General features: G+C 47.1%; 1 protein-coding gene across 1 annotated transcript in view; it reads right to left on the reverse strand.

Annotated features, from left to right (window-relative positions):
• The window catches only part of ctnna2 (catenin (cadherin-associated protein), alpha 2), a 677,857-nt gene that overhangs the window by 450,063 nt on the left and 203,781 nt on the right, over nucleotides 1–24,013 (reverse strand). The window lies entirely within an intron of this gene.

The raw sequence follows: 24,013 nt of genomic DNA on the forward strand, positions 1-24,013 counted from the left end.
GCAATATCTGAGCTCTCAATGTCATGTCAGAGTGACTCATGAGCAAAGTCGTCGTCTCCCAACGAGAGAGAGAGAGAGAATATGGGACAAATAGAGGCACAGAGAGAGAGAGAGAGAGAGAGAGAGAGAGAGAGAGAGAGAGAGAGAGAGAGAGAGAGAGAGAGGGGGGGGGGACCTGTAAGACAGCAGACGGCAGTGGTCCATTTCATATGGTTAGCGACAGTTAAAAAAGGAAGACAGAAAGAAAGGGAGAAAGGTCAAAAGATGGATGGAATGATAGAACCAGAGAGCGCTACAACAGCAGGAGGGAGGGAGTTGATCAGAAAATGGAGTGGAACAAAGCCTAACAAAGACCCCACGATCACATTTGGCAGCGAGGACCGTGGTAGCAGACGACTCAGTGCAATCTGTCAGCGCTAGGTGGTAGAGCCAGAGGCTGAGAGTGGAGGAAATGTCACCTTCAGGCTTAGCTTTAGGGTCCTAGTACCAGACCTTTACAGACCCCCCCGTCTGCTTTAAGGGGCCTTTAAGCACAGAGTGAAGAAACACAGGAGCCATGAGGAGAAGCCCCGGGCTTTTATTAATGGAAGTAGCCACAAAATATACTTTTTTTAATGATCTGTACAGCAGGTAAGATCAAAAATTACCATATTGATGGTGAAGGTTTTACGTTTTACGGCCGTACAATTTCAATGTCCCATTCGGCAGCAGTTTGCGGTGCGGTGGGGTTTTTAGGAGGGAGAAGTCACACCGGGTAGGCAGCGTTTATTAGTAAAGAGGTGCCTAAGAGTTACACACGGGCCAGGCCCTAAATTCCTTAGCTGTGTGTGTCTGTGTGTGTGTGTGTGTGTGTGTGTGTGTGTGTGTGTGTGTGTGTGTGTGTGTGTGTGTGTGTGTGTGTGTATGTATGTATTTATATTGGTTGTAATGCGCATTATGGTTGAAAACAGTTCCAGTCGGGCCTAGTTGGAAGCAAAATACAGTGCCGTTCAATGACGACTATCTTCAACTGCTTTGCGAGGGCCTAATTTGTTTCTGTCGCAGCTAGGCGGCATCTATTTCCCACAAAGCGGTTTAGCCACAATGTCGAGTCTAGCAACCGAAGCCTATTCCAAAGGACAGCAGGGGGCTATCACATTGACAAGAGAGAGCACACACACACACACATATTTAACATTGACATTTTATCCATTTACCATCTCTTACCCGGAGCGACTTCCACACGCACACAGACAGAGAGACATCGAGCTGATGGCTTTGTCTGAAACCCTGAAGTGGCAACCCAGCCCAATGAGTGGGACACCCATTCCAGGCCACTGCTCTGTGTGCCCGAGAACCGAGAGTAACAACACAGATGGTATTAGACCCGGAGTGTCGAAAGTCATAGAGTCATAGCCATCTCCGTCCGGCCCATAACGCTCCACCCTTATCACCGTTTTCTCTGCCTTAGCGCCCCCGAGTGGGGCAGCGGTCGAAGGCACTGCGTCTCAGTGCACAAGGCATCACAGCAGTCCCTGGTTCAAATCCAGGCTGTGTCACATCTGGCTGTGATTGGGAGTCCCGCAGGGCGGCGCACAGTTGGCCCAGAGTCAACAAGGTTTGGCCGGGGTAGGCCGTCATTGTAAACAAGAATTTGTTCTTAATTGACTTGCCTAGTTAAATGTCATCTCATCTTGAATGTTATTTAGAGTCTCTGGCTTTGCAGGCTTGGAAAGCACAATGCATTGGCTTGGGGAAGACATTACCGAGACAGTGAGCCTTAGGAATGGGACTAGATGGTTACATTTGACATTGTTTGTATCGAACAAACATGCTAGCCGCGCGAAAAGGTGATGGCATTCTTTCCGGTAATACAGGCATTCATTAAAGTTTATCTTGTTTTCTTCAATGTGGGAGAGAGGAGTGGGGGAAGGAGGGAAGAATGGGAATGCCCAGCATCAGTAGAGCTAGAGGTGGCCTGGATGAAACTGGCTGTAATCAGAGGGGTACTGTCTTCCATACGTTTCAGCGCTGCACAACGTGGAACCGCTCTGCTGGCCTTGCTCGGGGTGACACTGTTGTTTTATTTATTTGTGTTATATATATATCTTTTTACATATCCCTGATTTATTCATGGGCACAGAATATTTACTGAAGCGATTCAGGTTGAAGTCTCTCGCTCTCCCCGCTCACGTCATGGTTCAACAGAGGCCGCGTCATGGTTCAACAGAGGCCGCCACAGAGGTCGCGTCATGGTTCAACTGAGGCCGTCATGGTTGGTTCAACAGAGGCCGCCACAGAGGTCGCGTCATGGTTCAACAGAGGCCGCGTCATGGTTCAGAGGCCGCGTCATGGTTCAACAGAGGCCGCCACAGAGGTCGCGTCATGGTTCAACAGAGGCCGCCACAGAGGTTGCGTCATGGTTCAACAGAGGCCGCGTCATGGTTCAACAGAGGCCGCGTCATGGTTCAACAGAGGCCATGGTTCAACAGAGGCCGCGTCATGGTTCAACAGAGGTCGCGTCATGGTTCAACAGAGGCCGCGTCATGGTTCAACAGAGGCCGCGTCATGGTTCAACAGAGGCCGCGTCATGGTTCAACAGAGGCCGCGTCATGGTTCAACAGAGGCCGCGTCATGGTTCAACAGAGGCCGCGTCATGGTTCAACAGAGGTCGCGTCATGGTTCAACAGAGGCCGCGTCATGGTTCAACAGAGGTCGCGTCATGGTTCAACAGAGGCCGCCACAGAGGCTGCGTCATGGTTCAACAGAGGCCGCGTCATGGTTCAGACAGAGGTCGCGTCATGGTTCAACAGAGGCCGCGTCATGGTTCAACAGAGGCCGCCAGAGGTCGCGTCATGGTTCAACAGAGGCCGCCACAGAGGTTGCGTCATGGTTCAACAGAGGCCGCGTCATGGTTCAACAGAGGCCGCGTCATGGTTCAACAGAGGCCGCGTCATGGTTCAACAGAGGCCGCGTCATGGTTCAACAGAGGTCGCGTCATGGTTCAACAGAGGCCGCGTCATGGTTCAACAGAGGCCGCGTCATGGTTCAACAGAGGCCGCGTCATGGTTCAACAGAGGCCGCGTCATGGTTCAACAGAGGCCGCGTCATGGTTCAACAGAGGCCGCGTCATGGTTCAACAGAGGTCGCGTCATGGTTCAACAGAGGCCGCGTCATGGTTCAACAGAGGTCGCGTCATGGTTCAACAGAGGCCGCCACAGAGGCTGCGTCATGGTTCAACAGAGGCCGCGTCATGGTTCAACAGAGGCCGCATCATGGTTCAACAGAGGCCGCGTCATGGTTCAACAGAGGCCGCGTCATGGTTCAACAGAGGCCGCGTCATGGTTCAACAGAGGCCGCGTCATGGTTCAACAGAGGCCGCCACCGCAGCCCGCTGCCCATGAGCTGAGCTACATTAACCCAGATGGTTCTGATTTGAAAATGAACAAAAACACATCTGAAACAAAAAACATCCCCCAAAAAGCAGCCAGCAGTAAGTGCCCTGCCTTAGGACACATAACTAAACTACAATGTCTGTTTTGGAGGCTCTAGAGCCTGGACAGGGTGGCAGGCTGTTCGTCAAACTATGCATAATAAAGACGGGATGGAGGATATTGGTGGGGCCTGTGTCATTGCTACACATAACCTACTTTACACAGGCAGAGAGAGAGAGAGAGAGAGAGAGAGAGGGAGAGAGAGAGAGAGTCAGAGGCAGAGAAAAATAGGGGTGAGAAAAAGGACTTGTGAGACAGCAGGACGGTAGTGGCTCTGTTTATATTATTAATGACACTCTCTCTCAGCTACCTCTAATACTACCATGCCTCCTTTACAAGCCCTGGCCTACATTCACATTCACTGGTTGGCGCCTCCAGAACTCAAATACTGAAGGCCTGATTCCCCAAGGGACTCATTTTATCAGTTACATTTAACTGTTTAAGTCTGTATAGCAGTTTGTGGTCTAGTTTAAAGAGATACTTTGGGATTTTGGCAATGAGGCCCTTTTATCTACTTCCCCAGAGTCAGATGAACTCGTGGACACAATTGTCTCTGTATCCAGTATGAAGGAGGTTTGAGGTAGTTTCACAAGCCAATGCTAACTAGCATGAGTGCAATGACTGGAAGTCTGTGGGTATCTCCTGGCATGCTAGCAGATACCCATAGACTTCCAGTCATTGTGCTAATGCTAGTTAGCATTGGCTCGCGAAACTACCTTGAACTACCATAGCCAAAATCCTGAAGTATCCCTTGAAGACCATGTGGCAGAAAGAGATTCCAGTTGGGATATGTCCAATTGCTGTTGTCACTGGGGTGTTTCAACTTCAACAGCCCAGGTAAAAAAGCTGTCTGAGTTACACTGGCCAGGTAGGAATCAGATATATGTGCACTCAGATATCACACACTGCGACCACGTTTGAATGATTCCGGGAACGGAAGTACACTTTATTATCATATGACCATTTGCTGGCTATTGACGTGGCAAAGACAGAAAGATTTCTGGTCGGTAAACTAAAGCCAGCGACACAAGAAATAGTCTGGAGGACATATCCCAGCCTATCACATCCTACACAAACAACCAAGGAGAAATGACTAGACACAAATGTAAAAGGAAATCTAGGAGGAAAGTTCTTTGCCCCTGCGTCCCAAATGCCACCCTTTCCCCTACAATAGTGCACTACCGGTGCCCAGAGTTATGCACTATGTAGGGAGTGGGGTGCCATTTGGGACGCATGCTCACACGGAGTGTCGGGACTTGTCAATCTCTTTACACGGAGTCACAACAGGGTTTGTGTGTTCAGAGCTGCAATCATCTCCACGCTGGGACAAAAAAAAATGCCATGCCGCAGAGACCAATGCCCCAAGCACCAGCTACATGTTGAGAGGTGTGTGTGTGTGTGTCTGTGTGTCTCGCCCACGCGGAGCCCGGACCTGTTGCTTATTGCACCTTCTCCTCCTCTTTTCTTACATTTTATCTCTCCTTTTGTCTCTCTTTACCAAGGTGTAATGGAATTCGCCCCCTACCTTCCATCCCACCCACGGACAGCCATGTCGTACATCATTTAGACTGGGAGAGAACAGTGTGCTCCTTTCGCTGACTCATCCAGGGCTTCTGTGTTGTGCTTTACCGCCACTATACACACACACACAAATTAATACACACAGGCAAGCACAGCCATTATACACACAAACACATACACACACACACAGACACAAACAATACACACAGTCACACACTCCCCCAACCGTAGATACAGCCTGATCTTTCCGATAGCGGCCTAGCTGCTATTTTTAGGGAGACACAGAAAAAGACTGCGCAGTGCCGTGGCGGAAATTGCAAGTTCATCTGTGGTTTCCTCCCAGGATTATCAGTCTGTTAGTCTTCCTGATTGTTGGTTACGTTTTGTCTCTCTTTTTTCTCATCCTTTTTTTAAGTCACTTGGACGATTACTACTTTTGCTGGTAGATGTGTTAGTGAATAACGCTGTTTAGCTGCAGATTACCCGATTCAGGTGGAATAGGGGTCCTTTCACTCCTGCCAAGCAGAAAACAATCTCATTACTCAAATTGCCTCTTATCAGCTCTTTGCAACAGTTGGCTGGAGGAGAGGAGGTAATATATGTATCTATACCTCCATAGCCCTCACTAAATCTAAATATCTTTGAATAGAGAATAGAATCAGGGATATATAACATACAGACATTCAAATATTGATACATCTCAGCTGACAATATACAGTATATATATATATATATATATATATATATATATATATAGTATATATATATATATATACAGTATATATATATGTATATATACACACATACAGTATATATACAGTATATATACATATATATTGCAATTTCTCTCTCTCTCTCCCTATATATATATATATATAGAGAGAGAGAAATTGCAATTACATGCTAATTGGTGGTGGACGAGGATAGAGTGGATTCTGCAACATGTAGAGAAAAACCCTTTTGAAAATAGTTCCAAGGGGTTATTCGGCTGTCCCCATAGGAGAACCCTTTTTGGTTCCGCATAGAACTCTTTTGGGTTCCAGGTAGAACCCTCTGAGGAAAGGGTTCTACCTGGAACCAAAAATGGTTCTCCAAAGGGTTCCCCTATGGGGGCAGCTGAAGAACACTTTCAGGTTCTAGATAGCTCAAGGCTCAAAGCGACATATGCTTACAAGAAACGGTAAAGGAAATGAATAAAAATGAGCCGGCATTGAGAGATGTAGGCACAGGAGATTAGATGGGGCCAAGGAGGCTGGGACACCTTGACTTAAGAAGACACAAGGGAGTGCAGCGAAGCCACAGTACCCTGGAGGGGATCTCACGTCTCGGAGGAAAAGTCTCTTAGGGGGGGACAGCTGAAGATGACATGTTATTTACAAGATGCATGATAAAACAGTAGAGAAGAGCTTTGCCCTGAGGGATGGACTTTGTTGTTATTCCGAGCAGGGTGTCAGTTTGTTGTGATTGCTCCTATGAAGGGAAATGGGGGAATGGTGGGGAGAGAGAAAGAGGGAGCGAGAGACAGAGAGAAGGGTGGGGGGGATGCATCCTCCAGTTTTGACAAAGGCCCAGGGCCCTTTAACGAGAATTGGTGACGGTTGAATCCATTCTCCTTGCACCTCTCTAGTGTCAATTTAGTCCTCGTCCGCAGCTTTCATCAACCTCTCCCTCAATGTCAGCAAGACAAAAGAGCTGATGGTGGACTACAGGAAACGGAGTGGTGAGCACACCCCCATCCACAACGATGGGGCTGTAGTGGAGCGGGTCGAGAGCAAGTTCCTCTGTGTCCACATCACAAAGGAATTAACATGGTCCACACACACCCACACAGTTGTGAAGAGGGCACAATGGCCTCTTCCCCCTCAGGAAGCTAAAAAGATTTGGCCTCAAAATGTTCTACAGCTGCACCTTCGAGAGCATCTTGACTGGCTACATCAACACTTGGCATGGTAAATGCAAGGCACCCGAACGCAAGGCACTACATAGGCTGATGAGTACAGCCCAGTATATAACTAGGGCCCAAAAAGGACCTTGAACAGCTTATACCTCCAAGCCATAAGACCTCTAAATACCTCATCAAGGCCTTCCGAGTGGCACAGCGGTCTAGGGTACTGCATCGCAGTGCTAGAAGTGTCACTACAGATCAGGGTTCGATCCCGGGCTGTGTCGCAGCCGGACGCGACCGGGAGACCCATGAGGCAGTGCACAATTGGCCCAGCGTCGTCCGGGTTAGGGGAGGATCTGGCCGGCTGGGATGTCCTGTTCCCATCGCGCTCTACCGACTCCTTGTGACGGCCTCGCGCATGCACACTGACTTCGGTCGCCAGCTGTGCGGTGTTCCCTCCGACACATTGGTGTGGCCGGCTTCCTTGTTAAGGGAGCAGTGTGTCAAGACTCAGTGCGGTTTGGCAGGGTCATGTTTCGGAAGGACGCATGGCTCTCGACCTTCGCCTCTCCCGAGTACGTACGGGAGTTGCAGCGACGAGACAAGACTGTAACTACCAATTGGGGAGAGAGCCATGGTATGTGCACACCCATACATAACATGTATACTTACATGCATACTCAAGCCACACATACACACATAAGCACACACACCACACACAGTACACTGCTGCTCCACATACTACAGCTCAGTCTAATATCTACCCTGTTGTCTAGTCACTTTACCCCTACCTATATGTACAGTACATAGCTACCTCAATGACCTCATACTCCTGCACATCAACTCGGTACTGCTACTCCCTGTATACAGCCATGTTATTTTGTACTCGTTATTGTTAGTCATTATTCACTGTGTATTCATTCCTCTTGTCACTATTTCAATTCTAATTTAACTCTGCATTGTTGGAAAAGGACCCATAAGTAAGCATTACACTGTTAGTCTACACCTGTTTGTTTTTTTAGGAAGCATGTGACAAATAACAATTGATTTGATTCACTTTTGTCACTTATCTTCGACCGGTTGGATATTGTGATATAGATCCCTGAGGCATGAGACGTTCAAGCCTAATCAAAGAATGGAGTGAGAAAACGAAACACCAAAGCAAGAGGTCGGAGCCAACTGTCAAAACATGACCCGTATATGGTGCTGGACACACTGAGGGGTGATACAAGGCGGAAGTGTTTTCTGACTCAATGAGAGTACGTCCCCAGTGATAGCGATAAATAGCATTACTTCCTGTTTAGAAATGGACCATGGTGAAGGTCAGGCGGTTAATCGTTTAGGTGAGGACCATTGGAGATAGCCATCCCTTTTTCAATGGATCCCGATCCCTGATTATTGAAAGATACGGGGGTTCCGGGAAGGTGATTTACCAAAAACCTTTGAGAAGTACGAGGAAACCAGGATGTCGAAGAAATTATGATGTAAAACGTTGACTAAAAAACAGAAAAGGGCAACTAGGACAATGTTGCTTTTGCTAAAGGCGGTAGATGATCTCATATGGCCTAAGATAGTATGTAAGTATGTCAGCCCTACTCTCATCTTTCCCCCCTTGCCACTGTCCATCAGATCAGGACTGCTGGCAGTGCTATGGTCACCTCATACCATTTGATGGGTCCTACTTCGACCCCACTTTGGGCCGTTGAGAACGTCATCTAGGCCTATGTCACATGTGCTCACCAAAACACCGAACACTCTGACATTTCCGGGAGCCCTCGAGCAGTTCCCCACTGGTCCTTGGACAAAATGTAGCAAAACTTGACCCTTCCATTGCTTCGCCCCTCCAGGTTCTCAATCACCCATGAATAGGGGCTGGTTAGACAATGACCACAACATGGGCACGCTAATGCTTCAGGGAGAGCCTTCAAGCTTTTCCCAAGGGGAACTTGAAAGAAAATCTTGACAAAAGTTTGACTCGTCCACTCTGGGCCCTCCAGGTCCAAGCACCCACGCATTGCATTGGGCTGGTTGGGCAATGAGTGTGATGCCCTGTGACAAAACTGGCCGTGGGCCACCACCACCCAACGGGGGCGTATTAGTCACATTGTCCTCCCTATCTGATTGATTACGCTAATGAAGGGAGCCCGGCTGGCTCGCTCTGGGCTACTATTTGCTTACTGTCTCACGACAGCACCAATGGTGGAGTTGGTTGTCATGGAATCTGAGCTTCGGCAAACAAAGTCATATTTTGTTTCTTCTCCATAGTTGACGGTGTGACGCACCAATGTCACCATCCCTATCAAAACAGAGCAGCAGAGCAGCTGATCCTCTTGGCTGTTCAATCAGGCGTTTCCTTAGTTACGGGGGAAGCATTAGGTTAATTGAGAGAGAATCGCAGCGGCGCCACCCTCAAGATTAAGTCCACTGTAATCACGCCAATGGTAAATGTCACCCAATAATGAGAATGAACTGAATTAACTAAATTCCTGCGAGCCGAGAACAGTGTTGGTTCCAATTCAGGCCTCAACCAAACCAAGGTGAGAGGTTCGCATCCAACTTTTCTTTGGGTCTTTTACTCACCAAGATATGTGTTCTGGTGACAGAGTGGAGGAACAATGGGCAGGATCCTTTGTATGACTGACTGGCTCTTAAAAACGATGCGGTTCTTTGTGAAGACAACACACCTGTAACCTCTCCATGCTTCAGGAGACACTGTCTGGGCCCTCAGAGGAATCTCTCTCTCTCTCTCTCTCTCTCTCTCTCTCTCTCTCTCTCTCTCTCTCTCTCTCTCTCTCTCTCTCTCTCTCTCTCTCTCTCTCTCTCTCTCTCTCTCTCTCTCTCTCTCTCTCTCTCTCTCTCTCCTAGCCTAGCCAATGCAATCTGCTCCCACTCTCTGCATACTGCACTCTCAGCGCTCTAACAGGCGCTAATCTACCATCTCTGACGTCATGAGTGGAGAGTGGAGCCAGCTGAAATTGAAAAAAAAAAAAGTCTGACTTGATTCAATGTTGTGTACAATCAAGCTCAAGTGGCCCTTAATAAGGAGGGCCAATTTGAACACAATGTTCCATCAAAGAAAAGTAAGATCAAATCCAATCCAAACACTTAAGGGCAATGTTTCGGTCCCTATTAGCATGCCTCCCACTCTAATGTAAGTATGCATCCACTTCACAATCATCTTATTCTATTTCCTTCCACTTGACCATTGCAAGTCCCATGACAGCACTATTAATGAGCTTTAATGAGCTTTAATTGTATGCCAAACATGAACAGTCCGTGCCTTTTCTGTGTTTTTGGAGTTCGCTGAATTCAATTGGACGAGCCCTAGGCGTTGCACGGTCAGTGCGTCAGTGACACGCTCTCTTCTCTGGTGTTTTCAAAAAACCCACAAGGCCGAAGTAAGAAGGGAGGAAAAACAACAAAAAGGAATAAATAGGACTGAATCCCATAATACACTGATCTTGTTTCCAGAAGTGACCTTTATCAAAGTGGCATTTGCCTGCCAAGAGAGAAAGAGAGAGTGTGTGTGTGTGTGTGTGTGTGTGTGTGTGTATGCGCACGCATGTGTGTATATGCCCGGTTTCTGGGTTGGCCCCACAGGCGGGCACCAATCATTAAAGCCTTCATGTGGCCCTCTCTCCCAGGGACGTTTGCGCAGCGGGAATGTATGACTCATAGGATCTCAAAAGAGAACAGGGAGTACGGGAAGATGGCTTTAGTCACCACAGCTCACTTCACAGCTTATTAAAGATTTTCAGAAACACTTTGTGAGTCAATGTATCGCTATGTTTTCTGCCATCGGATCAAGACATTTTTTTTGTTCTCCTTTAGATTCCTGCTCAGTTGACTCATGCCATTGGCATCTGGCTATATCCAGCAACAATTATGTGTGTCGCCGGGGTTATCACTGAATGGAAATGGTGACGTGTCAGGTTGACAGAAAACTCACGCAATGAGGTCTGGGCCCGTGTTCACAAATCGTTTCAGGGTAGGAGTACTGATCTAGGATCAGCTCTTGGTAGTCCACATTATCTTTCACGCATTGTGATCTAAAAGGCAAAACTGATACTAGACCAGCATTCCTACTCTGATATGCTTAATGAATATGGGAAATGAAGTTTATCATTTATCATGATACCTCAAGTATGCTTAATGATCTGACCACATACTAAGACCATATGTGGCTTCCCAACGCTGGTTCAAGAGGAAGTATTTGAGTGTTAGAGAGGATTGTAGACAAACTGCTTGCTTAACCCGGAAGCCAGCCGCACCAATGTGTTGGAGGAAACACAGTACAACTGGCGACTGTGTCAGCGTGTATGCACCCGGCCCACCACAGGAGTCGCTAGAGTACGATAAGATAAGGACATCCCTGCCGGCCAAACCCTGAACTAGACCGGACGACCCATGAGCCGCCTCATGGGTCTGTCAGTCGTGGCTGGCTGCGACACAGCCCGGGATCGAACCCGGGTCTGTAGTGAAGCATCAAGCACTGAGACCAAGCATAAAGACCAAGGAGCTCTCCAAACAGGTCAGGGACAATGTTGTGGAGAAGTACAGATCAGGGTTGGGTTATAAAAAAATATCCAAAACTTTGAACATCCCACAGAGCACCATTAAATCCATTATTAAAAAATTGAAGAATATGGCACCACAACAAACTTGCCTAGAGAGGGCCGCCCACCAAAACTCATGGACCAGGCAAGGAGGGCATTAATCAGAGAGGCAACAAAGAGACCAAAGATAACCCTGAAGGAGCTGCAAAGCTCAACAACGGAGATTGGAGTATCTGTCCATTTTTCATCGGCAGGGAATGGGAAACTGGTCAGAATTGAAGGAATGATGAATGGCGCTAAAAACAGAGACATTCTTGAGGGAAACCTGTTTTAGTCTTCCAGAGATTTGAGACTGGGACGGAGGTTCACCTTCCAGCAGAACAATGACCCTAAGCATACTGCTAAAGCAACAGTCGAGTGGTTTAAGGGGAAACATTTAAATGTATTGGAATGGCCTAGTCAAAGCACAGACCTCAATCCAATTGAGAATCTGTGGTATGACTTAAAGATTGCTGTACACCAGCGTTACCCATCCAACTTGAAGGAGCTGTAGCAGTTATACCTTGAAGAATGGGCAAAAACCCCAGTGGCAAGATGTGCCAAGCTCATAGAGACATACCCCAAGAGACTTGCAGCTGTAATTGCTGCAAAAGGTGTCTCTCCAAAGTATTGACTTTGGGGGGGATGAATAGCTGTGCAAGTTTTCAGTTTTTTTGTCTTATTTCTTGTTTGTTTCACAATAAAAAATATTTAGCATTTTCAAATTGGTAGGCATGTTGTGCAAATCAAATGATACAACCCCCCCCAAAAAAAAACATTTTAATTCCAGGTTGTAAGGCAACAAAATAGGAGAAATGCCAAGTAGGGTGAATACTTTTGCCAGCCACTGTATTCACAGGACTGCTGGCGATCACTCTTTTTTATTCCTTAGCATGTGAAGCTTGCCTCTAATTAACGTAAGTAATTCCAGTTTTGTTTGTTTCGACGACAATGCGCTTTCTGCGAAAGATCACAGAATCACACTTTCGCTTTGCTCAATCCCTCTCTGACTCTCTCGTTCTATTTCGCCTCACTCTCTCTCCTTCACCCCCACCCCCTCTCTCTCCCCCTCTCTCGCTCTCATCAGTCACTCGCTCCTTTCTTTCATTCCTTCCTTTTCCTTCCACTCTTTGATGAGCCGACTCCCTCATCTGTCAGTACATCTTTATCCTGTGTAGGGACTTATTTTGGGGGGGGCCCGGGAGCTGGGGAAGTGATGTTCTCTCCCCTCTTTCTCTCCTTTCTCTCTCTGTCTCTCTCTCTCTCATCTCTCTCTTTCTCTATGGCTCCCTCAAGTATGGACACTTTGTGCGAGCACGTTGAGGAAATTTCCTCCACAGCTGTGCACCTGTGAAAGAGAAAGAGAGAAAATGAGAGAGAGAGAGAGAGAGAGAAAAGGAACACGAAGGGAGAGAAAGAGGGAAGAGAACACAGGCGAGGGAGTCGGATCATGAAAGAGTGGAAGGAAAAGGAAGGAATGAAAGAAAGGAGCGAGAGAGGGGGGTGGGAGTGAAGGAGAGAGAGTGAACTGAATTAGAACGAGAGTCAGAGAGGGATTGAGCAAAGCGAAAGTGTGATTCTGTGATCTTTCGCAGAAAGCTCATTGTCGTCGAAACAAAAACAAAACTGGAATTACTTATGTTAATTAGAGGCAAACTTCACACGCTGAGAAACAAAAAAGGAGAGGCAGCGACCGCCAGCAGTCCTGTGAATAGGGACACATCCTGTCAACAATCAGACTCCAATCCTCCAGATGTCTTTGCCACCAACCGTGTTTGAGGAATAACACAAATAACCCGGGCCTGTGTCTCTGTGGCTTTGATGAGACAGTTGAAATGACTGCTATGCCGATGGCTGTTTACTCAGATTTTGGGAGGGAGGGAGGAAGGGGAAGGGGGTGAATAGGCAGGGAGGGAAAGAGAGAGAGAGAGACAGACAGAGAGAGAGGAGAGAGAGTGGGGTAGGTAGGGAAAGAGATAGAGACAGAGAGAGCAGGCAGAGAGAGAGGAGAGAGAGTGGGGTAGGCAGGGAAAGAGAGATAGAGACAGAGAGAGACAGGCAGAGAGAGTGGGGTAGGTAGGGAAAGAGAGATAGAGACAGAGAGAGACAGGCAGAGAGAGAGGAGAGAGTGGGGTAGGCAGGGAAAGAGAGATCGAGACAGAGATGGAGAGACAGAGAGAGAGATGGCGTGGGCAGATGTCTACACGTGAAAACGACACACTTCTACGACACTAGTTTGGTACTGGAGATTATCGTTAATGTAGTGTGTGTGTGTGCACTTATCTGATCACGGCACCTGATCATGGCATGTTTGATCTTGGCATGCCTCATGTGCATTCGTTTGTGGTGTATGCAGAGCTTTGACAAGAATCAAGTCGGCTTTGGAGAGAAACTTTGTCATCGTTATCCAACTCTCATTTCCAACAAGATCTCACTGGCATGTCTTACTTAACCACGAAGACACGGATGAGAGAGTTTTGTTCCGTTTTTTTCTTTCTCTGGGGCAATCCGCCGTCAATAAACACCTTCAATGCACAATTCAAAAGCCGATGAGTGTTATTTGAATGTTTTTGCCGTTCTTCGCTCTCTGTCCTTCACTCTCTTTCCCCCCTTCCTCCTTCACGGAAATGCTCGTACTATTACCAAGCTTATTTCCAGAAACGATCTCTCCGCCTCATTTCCCTGGGCTTACGCTACTTGACATCTCATTGCTTTTCCACTTCTCTTCTCTCTCCCGCTCTCTCTTTCGTATTCCTCTCTCAATGTGTTTTTTTTTTTAATCCTCCATGTGTTCTTGCCTATTTGCAAAAGTGGTAGGAGACAAAATGTCGCCCCAATTCACAGGAGTGAAGCCTGAAGTGAAGACTTTCTCCGGTGGGAGCTCAAATTGTTTTAGCTTACTCGCGGCAGACAGTGAGATGAGACCCCCCCCCCCGCTGTGTGTGAAAGTTGACACTGTCCTCTGCTATCCTCTACTTTTCACCCGCGCCACTCGGTTGCCATGGCAACTTTTGATGTCCAGTATCTGGTACGGTGGTGAACAAGGTTGTCCTGTGTCCCAAATGGTACCATATTCCCTAAATAGTGCCCTCCTTTCGACCAGGCTCCAGAGGACTGCACTAATGCTCACATGGACGCACAAGTCTAAAGTAGTGCACTATGTGAGGAATAAGGGCCATTTGGGACACAGGCCTGTTGTTTTCTACATGACGGGCACAGCGCAGATCATCCCTGAAAGTCATCAATGACTGCTCGTGATAGTCGGGGAGGAGGAGAGGAGGCAGGGAGAGCCAAAGTGACAAAACCTATATAACGTTTGTCAAACTTTATCTCCCTTGCGACAAAACGATCCAGCGCGGCATTTTGGCAAAGACACCTGCTTATTGACCTTTCGAGACTAAAACTTGAAATATGATAAAACAAAATATTGAGTGTGGTGAGATGTTTATGAATGTTTCAGGGTGGAACACGGTGCTGGGATCATCAATCACAGTGGTGTAATATGGCAGGCGTGCCTCATCACTAGCCGTTTTAAATGGCACCCTATTCCCTACGTAGTGCACTTCTTCTGACCAAGGCTCATAGGGCTGTGGACAAAGGTAGCGCACTATGTGGGGAATAGGGTGCCATTTGCAACGCAGTCTAGGTAATGGTGGAGCTGGGACCAGTCTCACTGGCCATATAAGTCAGGGTTGGGAGGGTGAGGTGAGGCATTGCATGTTGGATTCTGGGGTGGGACTTCCAACCCCCAAGCTCTTTCCGTTTCAGGACTGGAGCATGCGCCCTGAACAGAAGGGGGGAATGGGGGGCCAGAACAGCCGGAGTGGGGGGCCCTGAGGCAGATGGAAGGATGGAGAGTGAGGGGACTGTGGGGCCGTAATTAATGTGACGTAACACACAGTGGTAGGTTAGCTAACACACTCAGCCAGCCTGACATCACACTGCTGACACACACACACACAAACATACACACTGCTGACACACACTGGGGTATAGAGCACGTTCCTATGAAAGCTATTTCACCTATTTAAAGAAATCCACTTGCCCATTTGTGTGCTACTGTTCAGTCAGCCTTGTCATGGTAGTGTGTTCTGGAGTCACTCTGGGTAAGAGCATCTGTTAAATGACTAGAATGGTCCTGGGTTAGTCCTACAACTGTCCTATATGGGGTGTTTGTGTTTTGTTGAGAGGAGAGGAGGATTCAGAGGGCACGGAAGCGGGCAGGCACACGCACACACACCACACACACACACACACACACACAGTCATCAGCAGACCTGCCTCCTGTCCACTAATCTCATTTGATGTGTGTATGAGATTACGTGGAGGAATCAATGTTTCTGGAAAACACATTTAATTACAGAGTCCAGTAAACGAAGAGATAGGCAGGTTACAGGATAGCCAGAAGTTACGTAAAAAGAGGGAATTCTCCTCCCTAAATAGCAATAGATAGACGGGAAGGGTGGCAGCGGCGAGGGGCTAACTGATAAAGAGAGGGGGGGAGTCTGCCAGTCTTCAATGGGATGACGGGCGATGTGAAAGATACAGAGATGTGATTTGCCTTCATGAGGACCTTGTGAATATAATATATGACATTTAGCAGAGACACTTTCATCCAAAGAAACTTACAGTCATGCATGCATACATTTTACTGATGGATGGTCCAAGAAAGCGCTGCAAGCACCATGCTCTCTCTACTTGTTACCTACCTCCTACCCCCAGGCAGAAAATGATGACTCTCCTCCCCAAAGTTCACATCGGTAGAGGGAAAGGTCCTCTGCCTTGGGCTGCATCTATAACGGCACTCTATTCCCTACATAGTGAACTCCTTTTGACCAGGGGCCCATAACAAGAGTAGTGCACTATGTAGGGAATAGGGCGCCATTTCGGTACGCAGCTGGATAACAAGGCATGAGAACGCTCCGCCCCTTCGAGTAATGTGTTATTCTGGTAAATCGTTCTAGAGAAACTAACGGCCGCTTCCCCGAACTATTCCCCCACCACTCGAGTTTCCAGACAGGGGCCTTTCTCCTTCAATCTACATTAGAGTACGGAGATACTGTACACGGGGACACCGTAATGCAGTGAGTATCCAATCAGTCATGTTCAGGAACCTATGTCCGACCTTTACAACGGTATGGCATGTGTATGGCAAGGGATAAGACAGAGGGTAGTAGATCCATGCCTACATTGACGCACATCAGCATTTTGGATATATAAATATATATATATATCTCATAGAACATACACTGTATACTTGTATTTAAAAAAGGGGCAATGTGTGATTGAAACAACAACCAAGTAGGATCAAAATGAGACTTTTAACCACGTCTTGAAGCTTTTAGTGTTTGTTTACATGTTCCCGAATATGTAGGTTAACATGGATAGTTTCAAGGGTATTTACTAGAATCCCAAGATGTGTCCCAATTGGCATCCTTCAAAAAAAGTCTTATTAAATAGATGTTTTTTTTTGTCTTTCTCACCCATCCACACACGTGAGATATTTCTGTATTGCATTTGAAATAAATGAGAGAGCACTTCTAAAAACATGTTTTCACTTTGTCATTATGGGCCATTGTGTGTAGAAGGGTGAGGAAAAGATATATTTCATACATTTTCAATTAAGGCTGTAACACAACAAAATGTGGAATAAGTCAAGAGGTATGAATACATTCTGAAGGCTCTGGAATGCACTTTATTTTGACCAGAGCCGTATGGCCCTAGGTCAAAAGTAGTGCACTATAATGTTTTATTTATTTAACCTTTATTTAACTAGGCAAGTCAGTTAAGAACATTCGTGTTTACAATGACGGCCTAATTTAATAGGGTGCCATTTTGGATGCGAACACAGACCGGACACAGCTGTCCAAAAAGGTTACTACTGTTCAGCTTCTCTGGCAAAACAACACACAAATCCAGCTGTTTGAAATGAGAATGTTCTGACAATGCCTTTCACATTTCTGTTGTTTTTCTCTATTTCACACGGGCATCATGCTGCCTTTAATGTGTCAAAACCGCCTAAAACCTTATTATATCTGTCAGTTGTAGGATGCATACTTCAAGTAGAAACAGTGGGTAATTGAACGAAGTCAGGTACGAGGGGTAAATGTACGATTGCGTCCTTTGATGTCTTAACAACTCGCACGCTTTCTCAGAGCGATCTAAACCAGCCCTTTCCGGTTTGACGCCGACTTCTCCTCACATGAGACTTATCGTTCAAAGTGTTTATTGGGCTCTGAACCCACAACAGGAACAGGTCTTAAAAAAAAAAGTATTCGGCTTGGTGTCTTTGGGATTCAATTCAGTTCGGTTAAGAGAACAAAAAGTCCTGTGTGGATTTACACTAGGGGTGACAAATGTTCTGAATCAATCACAGCTGGGAATCCAGGGGAGGGGAGGCTGGTAACACCGCTAAAGGGGAAGGGGGGGGGGGATAAAGAGAGTTTGTGTCCCAAATTGCACTCTATTCCCTACATGGTGCACCACTTTTGACCAGAGGGACCTTGTCAAAAATAGTGTGTGGGGAATAGGGTATCGTTTGGGACTCAGACTCTGAGACTATTAACTGGTCTCTAGCCCTGGTTTAGTGGCCGTCGACATATACATCTCCCCTGGGACAGACACTCTGAAGAGCCAATCTCTAAGGGGCAGGCTAGCTAGCTGCTTCCTCTACTCTCGGTAGGAGTGTGTGTGTGTGTGTGTCCGTCTGTGTGTTTCAGACGCTTCGCTGTTAGCCGTGCTTCACAGTGTCAGCAGGTGACAGTGCTGATAGCGCTCTGCCAGCTAACTGTGTCCTCTGGCTAACAATAGTCAATGCAAGTGACACTCCAGGGAAACATGTATTGAGGGGAGAAAAAACATGATTGTACTAATCGAACGGAGGAGTTGGAGTTGACCTCTCAATACACTTGATCCTACCATTAAAGAGAAGTCCTTGGGTCTCTTGCAGAGATAAAAATCCTGAGTAATGTTTCCCTCATACTTCTCAATAATAACTGAATTTCGATCGAAATAATAACTGACTTGAATAAATCTGTAAATAAAATAGTTTTGTTAATGTAAGAGGTCGAGGTAAGTACATCCTCCCGTTAAAACGTACAGTTTGAGGTAGGAGGTCGAGGTAAGTACATCCTCCCGTTAAAACGTACAGTTTGAGGTAAGAGGTCGAGGTAAGTACATCCTCCCGTTAAAACGTACAGTTTGAGGTAAGAGGTCGAGGTAACTACATCCTCCCGTTAAAACGTACAGTTTGAGGTAAGAGGTCGAGGTAAGTACATCCTCCCGTTAAAACGTACAGTTTGAGGTAAGACGTCGAGGTAAGTACATCCTCCCGTTAAAACGTACAGTTTGAGGTAAGAGGTCGAGGTAAGTACATCCTCCCGTTAAAACGTGCAGTTTGAGGTAAGAGGTCGAGGTAAGTACATCCTCCCGTTAAAACGTACAGTTTGAGGTAAGAGGTCGAGGTAAGTACATCCTCCCGTTAAAACGTACAGTTTGAGGTAAGAGGTCGAGGTAAGTACATCCTCCCGTTAAAACGTGCAGTTTGAGGTAAGAGTTCGAGGTAAGTACATCCTCCCGTTAAAACGTACAGTTTGAGGTAAGAGGTCGAGGTAAGTACATCCTCCCGTTAAAACGTGCAGTTTGAGGTAAGAGGTCGAGGTAAGTACATCCTCCCGTTAAAACGTACAGTTTGAGGGAAGAGGTCGAGGTAAGTACATCCTCCCGTTAAAACGTACAGTTTGAGGTAAGAGGTCGAGGTAAGTACATCCTCCCGTTAAAACGTACAGTTTGAGGTAAGAGGTCGAGGTAAGTACATCCTCCCGTTAAAACGTACAGTTTGAGGTAAGAGGTCGAGGTAAGTACATCCTCCCGTTAAAACGTACAGTTTGAGGTAAGACGTCGAGGTAAGTACATCCTCCCGTTAAAACGTACAGTTTGAGGTAAGAGGTCGAGGTAAGTACATCCTCCCGTTAAAACGTACAGTTTGAGGTAAGAGGTCGAGGTAAGTACATCCTCCCGTTAAAACGTACAGTTTGAGGTAAGAGGTCGAGGTAAGTACATCCTCCCGTTAAAATGTACAGTTTGAGGTAAGAGGTCGAGGTAAGTACATCCTCCCGTTAAAACGTACGGTTTGAGGTAAAGAGGTCGAGGTAAGTACATCCTCCCGTTAAAACGTACAGTTTGAGGTAAGAGGTCGAGGTAAGTACATCCTCCCGTTAAAACGTACAGTTTGAGGTAAGACGTCGAGGTAAGTACATCCTCCCGTTAAAACGTACAGTTTGAGGTAAGAGGTCGAGGTAAGTACATCCTCCCGTTAAAACGTACAGTTTGAGGTAAGAGGTCGAGGTAAGTACATCCTCCCGTTAAAACGTACAGTTTGAGGTAAGAGGTCGAGGTAAGTACATCCTCCCGTTAAAATGTACAGTTTGAGGTAAGAGGTCGAGGTAAGTACATCCTCCCGTTAAAACGTACAGTTTGAGGTAAAGAGGTCGAGGTAAGTACATCCTCCCGTTAAAATGTACAGTTTGAGGTAGGAGGTCGAGGTAAGTACATCCTCCCGCTAAAACATACAGTTTGAGGTAAGAGTTCGAGGTAAGTACATCCTCCCGTTAAAATGTACAGTTTGAGGTAGGAGGTCGAGGTAAGTACATCCTCCCGTTAAAACGTACAGTTTGAGGTAAGAGGTCGAGGTAAGTACATCCTCCCGTTAAAACGTACAGTTTGAGGTAAGAGGTCGAGGTAAGTACATCCTCCCGTTAAAACGTACAGTTTGAGGTAGGAGGTCGAGGTAAGTACATCCTCCCGTTAAAACATACAGTTTGAGGTAAGAGGTCGAGGTAAGTACATCCTCCCGTTAAAACGTACAGTTTGAGGTAAGAGGTCGAGGTAAGTACATCCTCCCGTTAAAACGTACAGTTTTAGGTAAGAGGTCGAGGTAAGTACATCCTCCCGTTAAAACGTACAGTTTGAGGTAAGTTCACGTGTTTACTCCTTCCAGCCTCTGCTATTTGTGAGCATATGTCTGTGTGCATGTGAGTGTACATACACGTACGAGTGTGTGTGTGTGTGTGTGTGAGCATGTGCACCTCTGTGTGAAGGTCAGGTGCCTCGCGCCAGCCTGCTAAGTATTGCCCACCACCCCTACGTACCCTCCATACCAGGGCATAGTCAGGCAAGTGTCCAGACGCTCTCACCCACCACCAGCCTGGCAGCCTCTCCCTGGATCTGGGAGGTTGGCATCAACCCCTGGCTGTGCCAGGCTCCAGCCTAATGAGGGGGACATTAGAGTGCATGGGCCTAGCCATCCATGCTAGACAGAAGGAAGAGAGAAAGTGATTGAGAGATTGGGAGAAATAAATAAAGGGTGAGAGATATGAGAGAGAGAGAGAAAGAGAGAGGTAGAGAAATAAATAAAGATAGAGCTGAGAGAGAGACAGAAAGAGCAAGAGAGAGAGAGCTGAGAGAGAGAGAGAGAGAGAGAGAGAGAGAGCTGAGAGAGAGAGAGAGAGAGAGAGAGAGCTGAGAGAGAGAGAGAGAGAGAGAGAGAGAAAAAGAAAGAGAGAGAGAGAGAAAGAAAGAGACAGAGAGAGGGACTATCCCTGTCTGCAGCTGGAAGATGAAAGGAAGGGGCAGTGAGAGCATGAGCAGGGTGACATATGGATGCTTGAGTTCCTGCAGAACCCCCCCCCCCTTCCCTCTCTGCCATTACCCCTCAGGGCCGATGGTGGGGAGGGGTCCAGCCAGCAGGGTAACGATGGCAGGTTTATAAGGCGCTTATTCCCGACTGTGGAGCCTGTGGTGCTGCTACTGTGACAGAGCGAGAAAGATGGTGGTGGAGAGGAGAGGCTGGAGGCCCAGGCAACCAGCTGCTTCTGTGGGTTGAGCAAAGGACTCGGAGCCCCTCTGAGAACCAGAGGGAGGACTAGTGTCACTGCCGGGACAAACACACCACATGGGGTTTGTCGATAATTGCAGTCATCCCACCCCCCCCCTCATCCACCAATCCCCATTCATTACCAGTTGTTTATAACCATCGCAAAATAATAGAGGGGAAATAATTCAAAATTACAGGGGACAGACATGTAATTACCATTCAGATTTCTCTCTCTCTCTTTCTGTCTCTCACTCTGTCTCTCTCTCTGTCTCTCTCTCTGTCTCTCTCTCTGTCTCTCTCTCTCTGTCTCTCTCTCTGTCTCTCTCTCTGTCTCTCTCTCTGTCTCTCTCTCTGTCTCTCTCTCTGCCAGATGAGGTTTGAGGTGCAGAGAGAGAGAGAGAGAGAGAGAGAGAGCGAGAGAGGCTTTAATTAATTATTCCGGGCTGTTTAGTAGCCCCTCTGATGCGACTGCGTCGGAGGGGCAGTATGTCGAGTCGCAGTCCCTGGCCCCTAATTAAGATTAAGACCACTTGTCACATTGCACGCACACACACACACACACACACACACACACACACACACACACACACACACACACACACACACACACACACACACACACACACACACACACACACACACACACACACACACACAGCCGGGGCCTTAGCCTTTTAATAACAACAGGGGCCAATTACGCTGCTCCATCGTGAGGACAATACACACTTGTGCACAAAAACACACAAACACCACATCCAGAGGCATGTTGCCTTTGCGCTATTGTCCGAAGCCACTGTCCTAACATCCAAGCAGCTTGACATCACACCACGCATCAGAGGGAGATAGAGGACTTTGTGAGTAAGAAGGGCTTTCATCGAGGCAGGGCCACCACCTGCGCTCCTATAAAGCACCATTACATGCATAAAGGATAATTACCCCGGCAGGCACAATGCAAACAGGGATTATCACTGTGTGACTGAGTCTCTATCAACTTACCCTCTTGCCGCTCAGAGATCATAATGAGACATACTGTACTGGATGTCTTGTGAGTCCCAAATGGCAACCTATTGCCTATATAGTCCCGCGGCTGAATCTAGTTGATGACCCCTGGCCTACGGTCCATTCTCTAAACCAGAAGGCACACTGTTCGTGATGGGCGCATTGACACGATCCCCTTAGAGAGTTACTGTTGTCCTCGTATTATTCACATTGACTGCCACTCTAGGAGACAACCAGTGTTGTGCAACTCTATGGGACTTATTATTCAACATGCAATAAGGAAGAGACTGTGTGTGTGTGTGTGTGTGTGTGTGTGTGTGTATATGCTTGTTCGCGGGACTGCTCTGTGTGGCCGATAGATAGGTACTGTAGATAGATAGATAGCAATTGCAATGATACAGTGTGTACTGTGCTGTTAGCACAAAAATACATGATGTGAGAGCAAGCACACGCACAGACACACAGACACACACACACACACACACAGTGACTCACACACCTCCAGAGAGTTACTGACATGCAGGATATATCTGCACAAAAGTGCGAGGAGGCTCTGTGATTCGTTCCTTCGCTCCTTTCAAGGCGATATATATATACACGCCTAACTGAAAACCAGTTGCATACAGGGGATCCCTTCATCACTTGACTATGAATATAGTTCTCATTCCATTATCCGCCTTTTCAATTTCTATCTGCTCAGCGAAAGCACGTTTTTATTCCTCCGATAGGGTAGGTGGGCGGTCCCACCAGTCGCTCCTCCGCTAGACATTGTGCCCTCCGCCACGTCACTTTCCCTCCCCTGGAGGAAGAAAGAAGAGTCGCGTTCCTATGACAGGTGCCCCCCCCCGTAACAATGGCTGCCTGAGTCAGGATTTATAGAAACACACTTTATTTCTCAAAGGAAATCAGCTTTGCTCAATACAGGCCTGTCATGACGTGTTGCCCTGTGCCGAATACATTTGTGCATTTCCCCTAGCCTGGTCCTATGTCTGTTTGTGTTGTCTTGGCATGGTCCTACGGTCATTGGCATGACGGCACAAACAGTTCTGGGACCAGCTATGCTATGCCCTTACAATGGCAAGAGTTTAAGTCGTAGAAATGAAACCAAACCAATTCTGCTTCTGTTTGGCAAGACAGCACCAACAGATAGGACCAGGCTGTTCACGGGCATGCCTCTACAATGGAGAGAGGTTAACTCGTACAAAGGAAACTAACTCTTTTTTTTTCAGTAAATAGTTTTGAATGTAAGAAATGAGGATGAATAGGTATGCCCTGTTTAATCTGTAATTCAGTCAAATTTGCCTGCTTGTCTGTCCAGATTAAAGCTTTAACTAATCACCCAGGACCTGTTAGGTACCCGCCCGACACATTATCCCTTACCTCAATAATTATTTGAACACGCACCATTTTAATTGGGGGGAGTCATAAAGCTGAATATCAACTGAATATTCAACTCCCGAATATGGAAATCATGGAAATGATCAAAAAGACAGAGTATCAAACAGAAAGCGGGAGGTGGGTATTGATGTTCACTGTGGTCCGTGTCCCTTCGCTGTGGCTCTCTCAAATCAAGGACAGTGGAGTCGATACGATGGGCGTTTAAGTATGGCGACGCATTCCGAATGCCTCAATAAAACTGAGTTCCTACACAGTGTGCTCCTTTTGA

This window comes from Oncorhynchus tshawytscha, linkage group LG34 (genome assembly GCF_018296145.1).
Source record: "Oncorhynchus tshawytscha isolate Ot180627B linkage group LG34, Otsh_v2.0, whole genome shotgun sequence".
Lineage (NCBI taxonomy): Eukaryota > Metazoa > Chordata > Actinopteri > Salmoniformes > Salmonidae > Oncorhynchus > Oncorhynchus tshawytscha.